An 18,951-nucleotide genomic window follows, 5' to 3' on the forward strand; every position below is an offset into this window, starting at 1 on the left:
GTCATGGTTCTGGCAAAGCTCAGTCTCCATTGATTTTGGTATCTCTATGGGAATTTCAGCAGAATACTGTACATTCTCCATGTCGCCCTTTCCCATGGAATTTCAGCAGAATACTGCACATGACTAGAATTCTGGCCCTTGACTCAAGGGGGTTTTGATGGTTCTGTCCTGCTCTCGGTGGCTGCCTGCTTCCATTTCAGACTCCATCCTTGTTTCCAGAATTCCACAGATGTCTGCAGGGACTTTGCAGATTGCCACAAAGCCCTGTGCAGTAAAGTTCCAGGGTTACAATGCCTGGGGTGAGCTAGCAAAGTCAGCTCCCATCTCCAAGCGTCTCCAGGGCTGGAGTCTTGCTCTTCCTGATTCTTGGTAACTCTGCCCGTCTCCTCTGCCTCAGACACTCATGCTTCCTGTATTTTGTTCAGACTCATTGGTGACTGTAGGTGAGGATGCAGGCTGGCCACAGCTAATCCACTCCACTGAAAAACAGTGTCTCATTCCACCTGAATGTTCTCCTTTACCTTCTTTCACGCATTTTTATTTTTATGTATATAGGCGTTTTTCCTGCATGCGTATCTGTGTGCCTTACCTATGCCCCAGGAGACCAGAAGAGGCCATCGGTCCCTTGGGACTGGAGTTACAGACAGTCGTGAGCTGTCATGTGGATGCTGGGAATTGAACTCTGATGATTTGAACCACGAGCCACCTCCCCAACCCCTTCATTTGCCTTCTTATGTTTTAGTACTGGAAGTTCTTATTTCTGTTTGACTTATTTCTCAGACAAAGTTTCCCTGAGTTCTAAAACCCAGCTAATCACCCAGCACCCTCTACTTCTCCCTTACCACTGGCATGTTGTTCACTTCTGCAGACTTGCCTAGTGCCTCGCTCCCAGGGTATGCGCATGCTCCTTAAGGGAGGAACCGTACCCTGCTCATTTGCATATCCTTAGTGCCTGATGCAATGTCATACTTGCGGCAATAGTGCTGGAATGAATGAATGTTTAGTTTTTAATTTTCCCCTTGTGTTTAGATTGTGTCCTCTTGAGCAGGGGAGACACCTTAGTGGGTAAAGGTGCACGCTGCCAAGCCTGACCCCTGAGCCCACTCTAAGCTCTGCCAATTGTCTTCTGATCCCCCTCATATTCACTGTGGTACCTACGCACACAACACAGATAATAAATAAATGTAATACAACTTTTATTGTGACTTATATTTTATTCCTTTGCCTCCTCGGTTGTTTTTTTTTTTTTTTAAGATTTTATTTATTATTATATGTAAGTACACTATAGCTGTCTTCAGACACACCAGACGAGGGCGTCAGATTTCATTACCGATAGTTGTGAGCCACCATGTGGTTGCTGGGATTTGAACTCAGGACCTTTAGAAGGGCAGTCAGTGCTCTGAACTGCTGAGCCATCTCACCATTTTTTTAATACATTTAATACATCTCACCATTGTTTTTAATACATTTAACTGTTTTTATCATTTCTTTTGCCTTCCATATTTAGTCACCTTTAAATATCAGTTTTATCACTTCCTTATTTAAAAACATACTCACACTGTACCTTTTGCCTTTGGCTCCTCCTTTCTATCCCTGTCGATCCCTGTCACTCAGCAGGACACGCTTGACTCACAGCAGGGCTGACCTATGAGGTGAATCCCGGTCTGCACTACCACCTAGCTGTACAAAAAAAGCGGGACTCTGAGAAAAATGAAAACAAAAACTCGGTTTTTAAAACATATGTGTATAACAAGATACAGGAGGAAATATGGAGACAAAGGGTGGAGCAGAGACTGAAGGAAAGGCCATCCAGAGACTGCCCCACCTGGGGATCCATCCCACATAGAGCCACCAAACCCGAACGGAACGCTATTGTGGACGCCAGGAAGAGCCTGCTGATGGAAGCCTGATAAGGCTGTCTCCTGAGAGGCTCTGCCAGAGCCTGACAAATTCAGAGGTGGATGCTTGCAATCAACCATTGGACTGAGCGTGGGGGTCCCCAATGGAGGAGTTGGAGAAGATACTGAAGGAGCTGAGGGGGTCTGCAGTCCCATGGAGGAAGCAACAGTGTCAACAGGCCAGCCCCCAGGAGCTCTTGGGGACTGGACTACCAACCAAAGAGTACACATGGAGGAACCCATGGTGCTGGCCACATATGTGGCAGAGGATGGCTTTGTTGGACATCAGTGGGAGGAGAGGCCCTTGGGCCTGAGAGTGTTCAATGCCCCAGTGTAGGGGAATGCCAGGGTAGGAAGATGGGAGTTCTGGGGGAACACCCTCATAGAGGCAGGTGGAGCGGGGATAGGATAGGGGGATTTCTGAAGGGGAGACCTGAAAAGGGGAAAACATTAGAAATGTAAATAAAGAAAATATCCAATAAAATTAAATATACATGTATATATACACATATGTGTGTGTGTGCGCGAGTGTGTATGTGTGTGTGTGTGTAACTCAAAGTTTTTGCATGCAGATTTCAGGGAATGCTTTCATCCACACAATACAGCTCGCACTGCAAAGAGAATGAGAGATAGTTTATTCTGGAGCCAAATATGACTGACCATGGCCTAGAAACATAGATTTAGATTACTCCAAATACTATGTTCTGGTGTGGTAACCATTTATGAGGTTTTTAGGGTGACAGAACAAAGACAATCATGAATCAGGGAGCTTAAAAAAAAAGAAAGAAAGAAAGAAAGAAAGAAAGAAAGAAAGAAAGGAAGGAAGGAAGGAAGGAAGAAAGAAAGAAGAGAGAGAGAGAGAGAAATTAATTAATTAATTGGTGGCTCCAATTCCAGGGTAACCTTGCCCTCTTCTGGCCTTTGTTAGCAACAGCATGCATGCAGTGCACAGACACACAGCAAGCAAAACACCCACAAACATAACAAACAAACACAAAGGTGTGGGTCTAAAGAGCTGGCTCAGTGGTTGAAGGCACTGGCTGCTCTTCCAGAGGACTGGGTTCAGTTAGCAGCACCCACCTGGCAGCTTACTGTCAGTTCACAGCTTCCTGTAACTTCCGCTCTAGTGCATACCTCATGGAATCAACAAATGGCATCCAAGGTCTAGTTGGTCCCCTTGCTTGGCACAGCCCACACCGCCACGGGACTGGATTCAGTCCTGTATCTCAGCTCAGCTTGCCTCGGCCTTGAACCACTTCTGACTGGGTTATACAGGTATTTGTTAATGCCTTGTCTAACTAACTACAGTGGTTCTCTTTGCAGCCTTATAAACTCCCTGCCTCTGCCTGCTGTAAGCCCTCTTGGAACTGTAGCTTCTTTAATCACTTTGTAGCCATTCTGTAAACTATACATGATTGTGTAAAGTAATGTGTGATCTCAGAGTTAACACTAGTAATTAAGGTTGAGAATAGTGAGCTGCTTCTTTGGAAAACAACAAATGATGGGTGACTCTGGTGCAGCTGGAGGCCCTGGGGGACCTGGACCCAGGATTCAGAGGCTGCAGCAGGGTGCCACAAAGGATTCAGAGGTGGAAAGTTGGTTGGATGGTATTTTGCTGGGTCAAACACATGAAGAAATGTTTAGCTAAAGTGTGGACATAGGTGAAAGACTAAGAAAGATTCATAAAGCAATGTTTAGCTGAAGCAGACATGTGGAAGGACACGTGATAAAAAGATTCTTTGCTAACAACATGCATGCATTGGTCTGCCTTACATTAAGCAATTGAGCTCCATTTGTCGGGACTCCTAGGACTCCAGCTGATTTTATTTATGTGCTGAGGCAAGACTCGTGCAGGGAGACAAGGCATGTGGAGGACACGTGATGTTTGGAGGGTATAAATAGGACTCCACGGAGTGGTGGAGACAGAGCTTGGCTTGCTGGTACAGCTAGCTGTGCAATGCTTGTGGGTCTCCCGTCTTTGCTGATCTTCCCTTCCCTGAGAGAGGCACAGCTGAGAACTTCTCCTGGTGTTCCTGCTGGTTCCTCCTGCTGACTCAAGCTGAGCCTGAGGCCGGGCTGTCTCTTCTAGGTCGTGACACTGCTGTTACTAACCAGATTTTACCATACTGGGCTGCACCTGTAACGCATGTCCGAGTGAATGGAGCTGCTGCCCTGTGAACTGAACTGGCCATTTCCAGACAACCTGATGGGAGTTCTAAACAGGTCCACTTCCCCCATACCCTTTCTTTCCCATTGCCTCTGATGACTGATAGGCTACAAGAGAGGTTAAAACGTTTAAAAACCATCATTAAAAATAAAAATTTGGGCTGGTGAGATGGCTCAGTGGGTAAGAGCACCCGACTGCTCTTCCAAAGGTCCAGAGTTCAAATCCCAGCAACCACATGGTGGCTAACAACCATCCGTAACGAGATCTGGCGCCCTCTTCTGGAGTGTCTGAAGACAGCTACAGTGTACTTACATATAATAAATAAATAAATCTTAAAAAAAAAAACCCAAACAAAAAAAAATAATAAAAATTTTTTTAAATTAAAATTGGGGGCTGTAGAGTTGGCTCAGCAGTTAAGAGATCCTGAGTTCAATTCCCAGCAACCACATGGTGGTTCACAACCATCTGTAACGGGATCCAACGCACTCTTCTAGTGTGTGTCTGAAGACAACTACAATGCACTCATATAAAAAAATAAATAAATCTTAAAAAAAAATTAAAGTTGTAGGATTTGGTAGTGGTCTAAGGGGCCATGGCCGTGATCGAGGGGGGAGGGTTGTGGAAGTAAAGTGAAGATAAGGAGTGGATCCCTGTCACCAAGCTGGTCCACCAGGTTAAGGACATGAGGATCAAGTCCTTGGAGGAGATCTACCTATTCTCCCTGCCCATTAAGGAATCCGAGATTGCTGACATTCTCCTGGGTGGATCCCTTAAGGACAAGGTTCTAAAGATCCTTCCGGTACAGAAGCAGACTTGGGCTGGCCAGAGGAACAGGTTCAAGGCATTAGTGCTGTTGGGGGCTACAATGGTCACAATGGCCTTGGTGTTAAGAGCTCCAAGGAGATTGTCACTGCCATCCGAGGGGCCATCATCTTGGCCAAGCTTCCCATCGTCTCTGGCTACTGGGGGAACAAGATTGGCAAGCCCCACACTGTTCCATGCAAGGTGACAGGCTGCTGTGGCTCTGTAGGTATGTGTTCTCATCCCTGCTCCCAGAGGCACTGGCATCGTCTCTGATTCTGTGCCCAAGAAGCTACTGATGATGGCCAGTATAGATGACAGCCACACAATAGCCAGGGGCTGCACTGCCACCCTGGGCAACTTTGCCAAGGACACCTTTGATGCCACCCCCAAGACTTACAGCTACCTGACCTTTGGAAAGAGACTGTTCACCAAGTCTCCTTCTCAGGAATTCACCGACCATCTGTGAAAACCCACACCAGCCTGTTCAGAAGACCCAGGCTCTGCTGTGGCTACCACACAAGGGTTTTTATACAAGAAAAATAAAGCAAATTGAAAGAAGCCAGGACTACAGACAGCCATGCCATCAAGTGAAATCGGGTTTAGCTGGTGGAATACAGCCAATGAAACTGATCCAGCTTGTGAATTTTTTTGTCACTCAATAAATTCTGACATTGTGGAAAGACACAGACATATATATCTGTTTCTGACATACTGTGCTCATGGTGATAGTAGTTAATTCCCAGAATCTTGAGACATGACAGTAATCAGTGATTATTTTTCTTTCTTCCTTCCTTCCTTCCTTCCTTCCTTTCTTTCTTTCTTTCTTTCTTTCTTTCTTTCTTTCTTTCTTCCTTCCTTCCTTCCTTCCTTCCTTCCTTCCTTCCTTCCTTCCTCCCCCCATCCCCTCTCTCTCTTAAGGCGGGGTCTTGTTTTGTAGGGCTGGCTGGCCTGACACCCATTATATAGACCAAGCTAGCCTGTAACTGATAGAGATCTGATGACCTCTGCCTCCCTAGTACTAGGGTTAAAGGGATGCACTGTCAGAACAGGCTGATTATTGTCATTTTATGTCATTAAATTGGAGTAGCTGCTAAAAAAAAGAAAGATAGATAGATAGAATAACTATACAAAAATGTTTAAATATTAGGGCATTGCTTTGTATTAAATGAGAGTCATTCTTATTGAAGTTTCTTTATGCTAATGCATTTAAGTCACTGACAGATGATAAAATTTAAGAAAATAGTTGATAAGGATGGAGAATTAATTTACTTTAATTGAGGCATATCACTGACTTAGACAGAAAAGATTTGCCAAAAATCTTCTATGGAGGAAAGATTTTCTAATGTAGTTTCTGGCTGTTGGTAGCTACAATGTCCAAAGGCTACAAGCTTGAGTCTACAAAGGTGTTGTTGAGACCTTCAAGGAGGCACAGGTAGTTGGACTGTGAAAGACACGTGGCTTGAACAGCTGGTACCTATTCCAAGTCACTGACTTGCCCTCATCCCATGTAATTAAAGACATTTTAAAATGTCAGCCCCAGTTACATCCTTTGCCAGTTAGCTTCCCTGAGGACCAGACTCCATGAAATGCAACGTGAACTAAGTTTATCAGGAAGTGACCTTGAGGTAGATACCAGTGAAAAGAAGGCACAGAAGTTGAATTAGGTAAAGAAGCCACTGCATTCAGGGCCCAACCGCAGCCTCCATTGATCTCTAAGAAGCTCACCGGCAAAATGGCTCACCAGAGATGTACAATAAAGACGGAGACATTATGCCATTTTTCATTGTTTGTTGAGACAGATCTCAGTGTGTAATCCAATGCCTTAGCTGATATTACAGCCCTGCACCACCATGCCAGTGAAGCTGAGCCTCTGTGACCCCTTTAGAATCTGTCACTACATCGGGGTTGTCCCAGGAAGGGTATGACCTTGAGCAAAGTGGTCCAGCATCTGAGGCAACCCCTGACTGAGCAGAATCATTTCCTGTAGTTGAGGTCAGACATCTTCCATAAAAGGCCTCTGCATGGGGCATCTATCACGAGCTAAGTGCTCCAAAAGACAAGGAAACCCGTGGCTGATTGCAGCGCATCCATTTTGATTCTGAGCAATGTCTTTTACTCTTAGGGTGACAATGAGGATGACCAGTTTCCTGAGCTATGAGAAAAGGGACTCAATAAAATGACAGACTGCCTGGAGTTTTAGGGTAGGTTCCCCCCCCCCAGAAGTTTTTAGCGCCATACAGTGATTACAGATGTATAACGGTATTGCTCCCATCAGCAGATGATAGAATTACAGCATTAAAAATCCATTTGAGGTTTGAGAGCTTGTGCTTTCCTTTCTGCCTTTTCTTTTAATTAAAAAGTTTTGTTTCACACAATATACTGATCGTGGTTTTTTTCTTTCTCCCAATTCCTCCAAGATGCTCCCCACCTCCCTACCTATTCAGCCTTATTATCCTCTCTCTCTCTCTTTCTCTATCTCTCTCTCTCAAGAACAAAAAAATCAAGAAGCAGACAAAAAATTAAAAACAAAAAAGCAAAACATAATTAAAATATAAAAAGCCAAAACAAAGCAAGACTATCTTAGAAACTAAATTCTCACGACAAAGGAGGCTTCTAACGTCAGCAGTAACTTCTTTTCAAATTTCATTTCAGGGTTTCTAGAGACGTCCCTACCAGTAGAGTGTGTAGCTGCTACTGATTCTGTTCCTGGCTTCATCCATGGCCACTGCCTGCAGAAACCTTTGTCTTAATCATCTCCAGTTGGTGGCCTTGGATCTTTTTGGGCCTGCTGCTGTCTGCCGTTCTTCTGAATTCAGAGAAGAGCTGTGTGGTAATTGTTTTCCTAGGGCCTTTTCTTCCTTCATGCTGTGACGTTGTGAAATGGAAAGGACTTGGAACCGGAAGACCAAGTTCTCCCCAAAAGTGTAATTATCACGTTTAACAACTGATGAAGTCCGCTGGCAAGAAGGCTTGGTAGGTAAAGGAGCTTGCTATGAGGCAAGACAGTGGAAATTCTGTCTCTGAGTGAGAGGGAAAACAGTCTCTGACTTACACAACGTGTTCTCTTGACTTACACTTGCATGTGCATGGAGCACAGGCAGACACCACACATAGATAGATATAGATATATACACATTTTTATATAGTCCTCTGCTGATATCCAACTAGGTTGACTCCATAGCTTAGCTATTTTGAATAGTGCTTCAGTAATTATCAGTGTAGAAGTAGCTCTCATGTTGAGCCTGAGTTCTTCAGTTATGAAAGACACTGCAGGATTAGCCATTGAAGAAAAAAGAAAAGACATATGTTAAGCCTATCAGATGTGAGTAAAAGACCACCAACCCAAATGGCCAAATTAAAGCAAGCTTTATTAATGAATATGCCTGTGAACTTCCCCTAAGACAGGTTTCAAGAGATCAGGCCTGACCTGGGGAAGATAAGGTTTTTATAGCTCAGGAGTAAGGTGTTTCTAACGGGGGATTTGGGAGGCAAATAAGCAGGGTTACAGAAGCAGAACATAAGCATAAGGAGTTGTCATAGCAACCTCCTGAAACAAAGGCATGGCTGCAGTTTCCTGGAAGAGCAGGACAGAATAATTTGTAGCTAAGGTTACAGGTGGAATTTAGCTTAATCCTTGAAAAACAGGAATGAACTTGGGTTAGTGTAGAGGAATTTTAATTCAGCTACATGACTGCTCTGGCAAGGGATCACATCCAAAGACCTTCTAGGTTTGTGTGATCAGGCAGGAATGATACACTCTTAAGCTCTTACCTGGAATACAGACATGCCTTTAGTACACACTTTTAACCCCAAACAATGAAGGTAAAGTTAGTTTGTAGAAGGAAGCAGCCATGTTTGAAAGTGATGCCTAATTAGGGGACAGACAAAGTGACAAATCAGAGAAAGATTTGACAGATTGAATCAGACAGGGTACTCCCTCAGCAGTGGTTCTCAACCCTCTAACAATGAGACCCTTTAGTACAATTCCTTATGTGGTGACCCCCAGCCATAAAATTATTTTCATTGCTACCTCAGAACTGTAATTTTGCTACTGTTATGAATTGTAATGTAAATATCTGTGTCTTCTATGAAAGGGTTGTTCAACACCCCCAAAAGGGGTCATGACCCACAGGTTGAGAACAGTTGGTCTAAATAGTGTCATTTTTATCACCTAGATCAAGCTATACCTGAAGCTAGATACTTGGACTGTATAGTAATGATTCGATAGATTTCAGTTTTTGCATAAACTAGTATAATTTGTATTTTGTGTTACTGAAAAGCACTTAATAGATGTTAAGTTGTTTTCATTGCTATTAATTGTGTATTCATAGCTCTTCCATCTGCTGTGTGTTATGACACACTGGGAAGAGCAGGTGTCAGATGAGGAAGTCCACCACCAGCAGTAGGCAGAAATGCTGAATAAGTAAGTCTACGGACTCCTCATCTCTAGCAAGACTCATGGTGCTTCATAGCCAGATGCTCCAAAAGGTGAAAACAGCCAACCAGCTGCCAGACCAGCTGCCATTTCTAGTCCTTACAGTAGAGGCAGAGAAGCTACAAGCAGAAGGAAAGGTCGTGGGTGAACAGGGACCAAACACAGGAAGGGAAGGTCGTGGCTGGGCACAGATGATGGACAAACCATGTAAACGCTTCTCAGAGCGGCAACCGATAATCATAGACTCCAGATTCAACTGGTTAGTCCCTAGTCATGTTCTTTTGAGAGGTCCTGGAAACTTTAGGAGCAGGATGAAGTATGCCTCGCGGGTACATCCCCGGTTTCTTGCGCTCTGCTTTCTTATCCACTACGATGTGAACTGAATTATTCTGACTGTCACCATGACAGTCCCAACTCACTGAAACAACGAACAAAGAACTACTCTGCCACGCCTTTCCCACCATGAAGTCCGGACCCTCTGAAAGATGAACAAAAGAAGTCCTTCCTCTTTTAAGTTGCTTCTGTCAGGGTTTTTAGTCTCACTGATGTCAAAGTAACTAAATACACTTGTCTAGAGAGGACGGTTCAGCATTGATTTGTTAGTCTATAGCTACAAAAGACAGGGAGGACCCGAAACAATCAACAGAGAAACAAGACAATTGGCTAAGATTTCCAGCTCTCTCTCCCAGTCCCTGACTTCTTCATTTTTCTATTCCCTTTCTGTTCATTGCTGGTGCTGTTTCCAGGCACGAATTTGTATTTCAAAATAATAATAATAATAGGACGATAGGAAAGTGTGTTCCCTGATTGTTATCCATTTCTGTGTGTCATGGGAAGTTGTTTTTAATAAGTCCTAAAACGGGTAGAAAAATTGTAAGCCCGGGGAGCATTCACATCTAAATAATGTATAAATGATATTAGGCAGCCACATGATTTTCAAATGAATGTTATTTTCGGTCAGGGACTGTGACTGAGAGGCAGGAGCTGTCACAGAGATGGCCCTTTTATCCACACTGTCAGAGAATATATTTAGCAGCTCATATTGAAAGATGCCAGCTTAACAATTTTAAATGGTGAAGAGGAAATGTCTCCTGTCAGTTCTATTACAGCACTGTTCACCTTACATGCAACGATGAGTGGAGATTTTTAGCAGCATTTCCTAAGAGCAAAACATTTTCTCTACGTGCTAAAAAAAAAAAATGTGTCAGCTGGTCTTGACACCTGATGGGCTTTGGCACAAGCTCTTTCGGGGGATCCCCAAACCAGGCTGCATATGTCTGAGCCTATTTGTATTGCTTACTAGCTGTGATGGTCTGAAGGAGAAATGTCTCCCATAGGCTCATACATTTGAATGCTTGGCCCTCGGTTGGTAGAACTATTTGGGAAGGATGAGGAGGCGTGGCCAAGTTGGAGGTGTGTCACTGAGGATGAGCTTTGAGGTTGCAAAGCCCACACCATTTCCAGTGTCTCTCTGTAATTTCTCTCAGCTACAGCTTCAGCTCCATGAATGCCTGCTTGTTACTATGCTCCCCACCATGACAGTCATGGACTCTAACTTACTTCTGGAACCCTAAGCCCCGTATCAATTGCTTTCTTTTAAAAGTTTCTTTAGTCATGGTGCTTTGTAATGGCAATAGAAAAATAGTTAAGATACTAGCTATCCAAACTTCTCCTTAATTACTTAATTACCCAAGTTCCTCATCTTCAAAATGGGGAAACGAGAAGTGAGTCAGGCCACAAACAGGGCTTGAAATGATGTGGCTATGGTGACCAATTTTGGTTGTCAACTTGACATGCTTGGGATACTATCTTAGTTAGGATTTGTATTGCTATGAAGAGACACTGAGACAACCCTTCTAAAGGAAAGCATTTAATTGGGGCTGGATTACAATTTCAGAGTCCATTGTCATTGTGGCAGGAAGCATGGTGGGACACAGGCAGACATGTGGCTGGAGACCCCATGGGTAGCTGAGAGTTCTACATCTTAATCTGCTGACAGCAGGAAGAGAGTGACACTGGGCCTGGCTTGAGCTTCTGAAACCTCAGTCCCACGGGGCTGGTGACGTACTTCCTCCAACAAGACCACACCTACCCCAAGAAGACTGAAACTCTGTAGTGAGAATTTTGGTTTCCTTAAAAACCTATTTATGGCTGGGCGTGATGGTGCACGCCTTTAATCCCAGTACTCAGGAGGCAGAGGCAGGCAGATTTCTGAGTTAGAGACCAGCCTGGTCTACAAAGTGAGTTCCAGGACAGCCAGGGCTATACAGAGAAACCTTGTCTAGAAAAACCAAAAAAAAAAAAAAAAAAAAAAAAAAAAAAAAAAAAAACCCTCAAAACCAAAAAAACTGTTTATGCTATGTTAATATGTTTTTGTTTTAATCCCAGGTGTGGGATACGGAGCTGCTTCAGCTTGTCCACAGTGGCTAATTATGATTGCCTCATGTACTAGCAGAGGAATGATCCTTGCCAACACAGAGTTTAAGTCTGGAGCCTCTGGAAAGGGGATAAATGGGAGAGCCACCAGAATACCCATGGCAGCTGCTGCCCCCACCTGCTGCTGCTTTTTTTATTGCTGGATCTCTTTGGATTGCTGGATTTCTGGATTTCTGGATTGCTGGATTATTGGATTTCTGGATTGCTGGATTGCTGGATTCCTGGATTACTAGTTGGATATATCCTGACAATGAAGATTGGATTTACCCCCAAGGACCCTGATACCTCTAATCAGCAGGAAGTAAAGAGGTCTATGCCTCTTTTCCCTTTTAACCTTTCTCTCCTACCTAGTGTTGGGGGTTGGAAGGGATTGGGGTGGAGTAAGGGTCAGAAGGGTGGTAGATAATAGAACCCAATAGAGTAGCCCCTCCCCCCCAAATACAACAACACATTTCCTAATAGTGCCACTTCCTATGGGCCTATGGGGGCCATTTTCATTTAAATCACCACAGACAGGAAACCTCAGGTTGGCCTATGAGCATATCTGTGGGACAGTTTATTGATTGCCAATCGGTATAAAAAGGCCTAGCCCACTGTGTGGTGTTGCCGATTGCAGGGTCTGGATATGTATAGAGGTGAGAGTGACAGGCCAGGCAACGGCAGCTTTGGGACACTACAAAGGAGGAAATGAAATAGGGGAAACAAATGTCCTGGAGGAACTCTGGATCTGGTGTCACTTTATTATTATTTATTTATTTATTTATCTATCTATTTATTTATTTAATTATTTTAGTTTTTCAAGACAGGGTTTCTCTGTGTAGCCCTGGCTGTCCTGGAACTCACTCTGTAGACCAGGCTGGCCTTGAACTCAGAAATCCGCCTGCCTCTGCCTCCCAAGTGCTGGGATTAAAGGCGTGCGGCACCACGCCCGGCTCTGAAGTGTCACTTTAAGGCCCACGTGCTAAAGGTCCAGCCTCTAGCTAAGTGCTACTGAGAGGGGGCAGAACCTTTAAGAGGCAGAGCTAATGGGATGTCATCACGGGGTATGGTCTCAGAGAAGATGCTGAGAACCTTGTCTCTCCTTTCTTGCATTTCTTAGTCATGAGGAACAGGCTTGCTCCACCACATACTTTAGCCAGATGTGCTGCTCAGCGCAGGCCCAAAACAATGAGGCCAATTAATTAATGGCTGGGATCTCCAAAGCTAGGACACACACACACACACACACACACACACACACCTTTTCCTTTTATAAGACAACTGGTCTCAGGCATTTGTTCTAGTAACAGAAGATGACTAGCCTAAGGTTGGACATGTAAAAAGACACTAAGAAAAAAACAAATAGAGAAGAAAGGTAGAAAGGACTCCTGGGTTCTGCCACAGAGCACCAGATGCTACCTTGACTTCACTGAGAGTAAGAGCAAGTCCAAGAGAAGGTAGCCAATTCAAGACGTTCAAGTCACAAAGATGCAACCCTCTTCCAGTTGTTACCAGGGAAACAGAGGTGCACAACATCTGGTCACACCATTCGAGAACACTGAGACTGGGTTCCTGACAGTATTGCCTCTGAGACGTCAACTGTTATTTTGAACTCTCTAAAAAGGAACCAAACTGAAGCCATTTTTTGAATAAAACCTCCATTTTGAATAGGGACCAAATAAAAGTTGAAGTTCCCAAGACCTCTCTGAGTAACTGACATCCTGGTTGGCAGAGAGAGACGTGTACATAGGTAACTGGCATCCTGGTTGCCAAGTTGAGACATAAATGCTAGGCAAGTTGCCCTGCCACAGTTGAACAACCCAACCAATGGGAACAGGGTAAGTGAACCACAAAGACACGTTCCTCAGGAAATCCCCTATCCCTAAGCCCTGATTGGTGGGAAAATGTAACCATAACTTGGCACAGTTGTCTGTGGTTTTGAAACTTAAAAGGTCTGCGAACCTGTGGCTCTGGGTCACACAGTTCAGCTCCCAAGTCTGTTCTGCAACTGTGACCGATCAGTAGCAGCTTGATTACAATAAAGTTTTGTCATTTGTGTTGACCTGGCATTTGAGCTGTGCTGGGTCTAAATGGATCTCATAAAAACTCAGTCCACCTCATATAATTCAGTCTCCTCCCATCTGTGCAGCTGAAAAAATACAAAAAACAAAAAAGAAGAAGAAAGACAAGTGGAACCAATGCACAACACATCGGTTACTGAGAGCTGCACCTTCATTTCTGAGAAATGAAAACTGCTGACTGCTCAGAGAGCTGAGAGGCCGCTCCCCCCTCTCCCGGTTCACTCCGGGAGCAGTTTACCTTTCTGTTTTATTCAGAATTACTTTTGTTATTGGTGGGGGGGGGGCGGAAATAAGGAGCTTATTGGAGTTACTTACAGGAGCTTGAGTGAAGGGTTTCTCACTCAAAACCAAATGCATCACAAAAAAGTGCCACCTCTCCATGTGAAGATTCCCCCAAAGCTGTATGACCTGTCCCCATCCAGATTCTTTAACTCAATAACTATATTACTGAGGCTGGGTGTTGGTGTGTGCCTTTTGTCCCAGGACTTAGGAAGTGGAGGCAGGCATATCTCTGTGAGTCCCAGGCCAGCATTGTCTACAGAGTGAGTTCAGGATAGCCAGGGCTTCATAGAGAAACCCTGTCTCAACAAAACAAAACAAAACAAAACAAAACACTCCCCCAAAATATCGTTTATATTGTTGAATATTTGGGGTGCTGTTTAAAGGTATTATCTGGGGCCTAATAAGATGGCTCAGCAGGTAAGAGCACTGACTGCTCTTCCAAAGGTCCTGAGTTCAAATCCCAGCTATTACATGGTCACATGGTGGCTCACAACCACCCATAATTAGATCTGGCACCCTCTTCTGGTGTGTCTGAAGTCAGCTACAGTGTGTATATGTATAATAATAAATAGATCTTTGGGCTGGAGCAAGCAGGGACTGAGCAAACAGAGTTGACCAGAGTAAGCAGAGGTCCTAAAAAAAAAAAAAATTCAATTTCCAACAACTACATGAAGGCTCACAACCATCTGTACAGCTACAGTGTACTCACATACATAAAATAAATGTAAATAAATAAATAAATGTATTATCTGTCTTAATCCATTCAGTCCTTAAAACAAACCAATGGGTAGATCTCCATTTCATGGGTTCTGTGAAGTCTTGGGAAGTGGTAGAGTGGCCCAGGCATCCATGGGTGCTTGATCTCTCTGCCGGGCTCTCGAGCACTGAGACACTGTCCTACTTTCCCAGAAGAGCAACGTCCATGCTCATCCACCTCAATTTTTCAGGAGGGCAAAAGGGCAGCAGCCTCTGAAGCTGGGCAGCAGTCCAACCATGGCTCTGAATCGGTGCCCAGTGGCCAAGCAAAGCTGGAGTCAGTCTCGGCTGGAACAGAAATATATATATATTTTTGAGCAATTTGAAGTGTTTTTACACTTTATTATTATATTAAAAAAGAATAAAACTGTGTAAATACTACGTGTCAATGAAAAATTTGAAGCAAATACGGGGTTTTCTGAGAGCCTGTTCACTATTCATCCTAACAATTGTTGAGTAACTGTTGAATAAAATAGGGCCTGTGTTAGAAGATAGTTATTACAAAGCTGTCAAAATATTTTACAAACTGAAAAATAGAAAAAGGTCAAAGTTTAGATGCTAACAAGAAAATTGGCCATTTTCTTTGAGTTATTTGATTCCTCCTACACACAGGTAATTAGGCAAATAATTAGCTGGCTTCAGTTCATGAGTGTTCTAGTCAAGGTTATGGTGGCACCACGTGGGTCATAATGCAGTGACAGCTGGGTTGATTACATAAAAACAAGGGCTTTGCCCTTTGCCATCCTCCCCTATCTTCTTTCAGCATGTGATTCCTCAGTTCCTCATGAGTCACACACAGGCTGACAGTGCTTTCTGTGCCAGGATATTTGACCAACAAAGATAATGGATTGAAGGAGCCTGGCACACAAAAGCTTTCAGCAAGCGAAAACTACGAAAGGACATGAATATATGTATATACATGTGTATGTGCATATGCATATGTATATTCATGTCCCTGCCCATCCAGGAACTCACTATGTAGACCAGATTGGCCTCCAACTCACAGAAATCCACTTGCCTCTGCCTGCCTAGCTCTGGGATTAGATGTGTGCACCACCACACCCAGAAAAAAATATAGATCTTGATTATGTGGGTGGGTGAGCAATTTAAACATTTTTCTTTTTCAATTTCTTTGTCTGGCCGCTGTTCTTGCTGAGGTACAAACTTTCCCAAAACATCAAGCCTTTTCTGCAAAAGAGGCTTCAATGCTGGTGCAGCAGGTCACATTCTGCTATGCAAGGCTTGCTGGGGCAGGGGGACCCACAGCACAGCATAGACCTACCCTAACACAGCCTTCAGTCTAGGTCATCTCTCCAGGCCCTGGTGCTCTACATATGGTTCTATTTCTGCAGGGGACTAACCTGCCTTAAGGGCAAGAGCTTGCTGTACAAGCTAGAGCAGGGCATTTAGGGCTAATGCTGCTGACACAGGACGTCAGCTTTATACTTGGAATCCTGCCCTCCAAGGTCCCTACTGCCTCTAAGTCTTTAGTGGTCCCATTCTCTGTACTGGTTTTCCACTCATGTCAGTTACCCTGGTTGGCTATCTGGTTCCATGTTGCAAAATACATTTATCTTTTGTTCATTGTTATTTTCTTTCCAACTCCCCTTTTTCCTTGACTTGCAGCCTTTATGATCATTTCAGAAGAGTGAGACAGGAGTAAATGCTCATGTTCAATCTTCCATTTTACAGCTACTTTTGAGTGGTTGGTAAAAAATGGTAGATATTCTACAGACTCACTTCTGTGAGTTCTACAATATTTTACAACTGAGAAAGTATTAAAATGTCTGCTTGTATTTGATCTTACCCTTTAACTTAAAACTCAATGTTTTATAATACACACAGTATATTAGTATAGGACAATTGATACAGGTAGCAGAGCTCAAAAGGGTTATAGCAAGGGGGTGGTCAAACATGACGGGAAAAAAATTCAAGGAAAAGAGATTGAATTTCATTTCTTGTTCACAATCATGAACAGAAGAGCTAGAGGAGACAAAATGTGACTACTAACTATGTAAAAATTTGTTGGGATTTCCACTTGACCATCTAGTGAATTCATCTAAAATTACCTAGAAATGAAAACAGTAAGTGGCCACAATGTTAAGTTGGAAATATTAGTCCAATTCCTCAACTATCTTGTAAAAGTCACTTTTATTCTCTAGGTTTAATCGTCATCACAGAGGCTTACTGCTAAAGAAACACCTTTTTTTTTTCCAGTTCTTTCTGAACTCTAGCTGTGTGGTGCAACTCAGCTGTTTTGGCCCAAACTCCTCTCCAAGCTGACTGATGCAATCTGGCTTCTCTACCATTCTGACTGAATTGCTCTGTTTGGTCTTAAACTGACTCTGGAAATCTGTTCTAATCTTGCTCCTTCACATCCTCTGGCTTGACTCTTTACCTGCATCCTGTCTTTGTAAAACTGCCTTCTCTAGCTTCTTCTACACTGCTCTCTTAAGTAGCCTCTCCTCCCTATATTGTTCTTGTGAGAGTTGGGTGTAGCCTATCTTTGACTCATCTGTCAAATCTTTCTCTGATTTGTCACTTTGTCACTCAATTAGGCATCACTTTCAAAAATGGCTGCTTCCTTCTACAAACTAACTTTACCTTCGTTATCTGAGATTAAAGGTGTGTACTAAGGGAGTTCCAATAGTCCAGCCAGAGGGATTAAAGGTTTCATTCTAGCTGGATCATTTAGACTTAGAAGGTCTTTGGATATGATCCCTTGCCAGAGCAGCCTTGTTCCTGGATTAAGATTCCTCTACACTATCCAATAATAACAATAATCTTTCAAAGTTCCCTCTTGCCTCAGAGACTTAGCTAAAGGATCACGGTTCAATCTAGGAATGTTCTCCATGAACCTCTATGCTGAGACTTAATTTCTTTTGTAGGTATGGGAAGCCTGGTGAAGAGATAAGAAGTCCTTCTAGTCAACAACTAATGTAGAGAAAGACCTGTGAAAACCTAAAGACCTATTCTACCTTAGCATCATGAATATTTATCTTCTTATTGTGGTGGTGAGGAAAATCAAATACTTTATGACTACTGTTAGGCTATCCCTCATCTTTTGGTCCTAGACAACTGTGGTCCCCTATGTCAGGTGTGCTGAGGAAAGAGTGGGTTTGTAGATGGGCAAGAGAGGTAAAAACTACCTTCAGCCTAGATATTGGTAGATATTGTGGTTGTTTGATGAAAATGGCCCCATAGGCCCATAGAGACTAGTATTATGGCTTGGCTGAGAAACCAATTCTCCCTATCTCCTAATCTCTTGTCATGGTGTGTGCTTTCTATTTGAGTATCTCTAATTAATGTTTAAGAGTGAGTTGGGGAGCTGGAGAGACAGCTCAGGGGAGAAGAGCACTGGCTGCTCTTCCAGAGGTCCTGAGTTCAATTCCCAGCAACCACATGGTGGCTCACAACCATCTGTAATGGGATCCGATGCCCTCTTCTGGTACCATCTGTAATGGGATCTCTTCTGGTGTGTCTGAAGACAGCTACAGTGTACTAATATACATAAAAATAAACAAATAAATCTTAAAAAAAAAAGAGTGAGTTGGAGCCCTACATTGGGCGCCATCAATTACATTGATCAATTAATCTACTCAAATCTCCCAGTGGTGGCACAAGTTCCATACTACCTGTCCTAGTGTTTTGAGTTTCTGAAAGAAAGACACACACACACACACACACACACACACACACACACACACACACACAAACATACATTTAAATATGCCTTAATCCCAAATTTCCATTTTGCCAATGTTGCCCTCCAATACTCCTGAGTTATTACTTCCTAGAATCCATCTTTACTATCCTAGACCCAATCGGGGGACTCTCTGGGGTTGCTCTTCCCTGCCTCTTACATAATTGATATGTCTTTCTTTCTACAACTCTCAAGCCCAAATCTTATTCCTTAGACATGGCGATTCTCCTTATTCAGTCCCCTTGCTAGCAAATCCTAAAATACGCCTCTGTCTCCCTGCAAATTAGTCATTTGTGGCCGACAATTTTATTTACCAATCAAAACCAACTGGGGACAGGGACCCTCAGCATCTTACATGTGAGATGTAGATTATACAAATTTGGAAACCCAAATAACATAATCATATAAGC

At 43.4% G+C, this 18,951-nt stretch overlaps 1 pseudogene; it reads left to right on the plus strand.

The window, feature by feature from the left end:
• Positions 1-3,399: 3,399 nt before the first annotated feature.
• Positions 3,400-5,335, plus strand: LOC110311302 (small ribosomal subunit protein uS5 pseudogene; annotated as a pseudogene).
• Positions 5,336-18,951: the final 13,616 nt, after the last annotated feature.

This window comes from Mus caroli, unplaced genomic scaffold (genome assembly GCF_978045245.1).
Source record: "Mus caroli unplaced genomic scaffold, Mus_caroli_1 scaffold_17, whole genome shotgun sequence".
Taxonomy (NCBI): domain Eukaryota; kingdom Metazoa; phylum Chordata; class Mammalia; order Rodentia; family Muridae; genus Mus; species Mus caroli.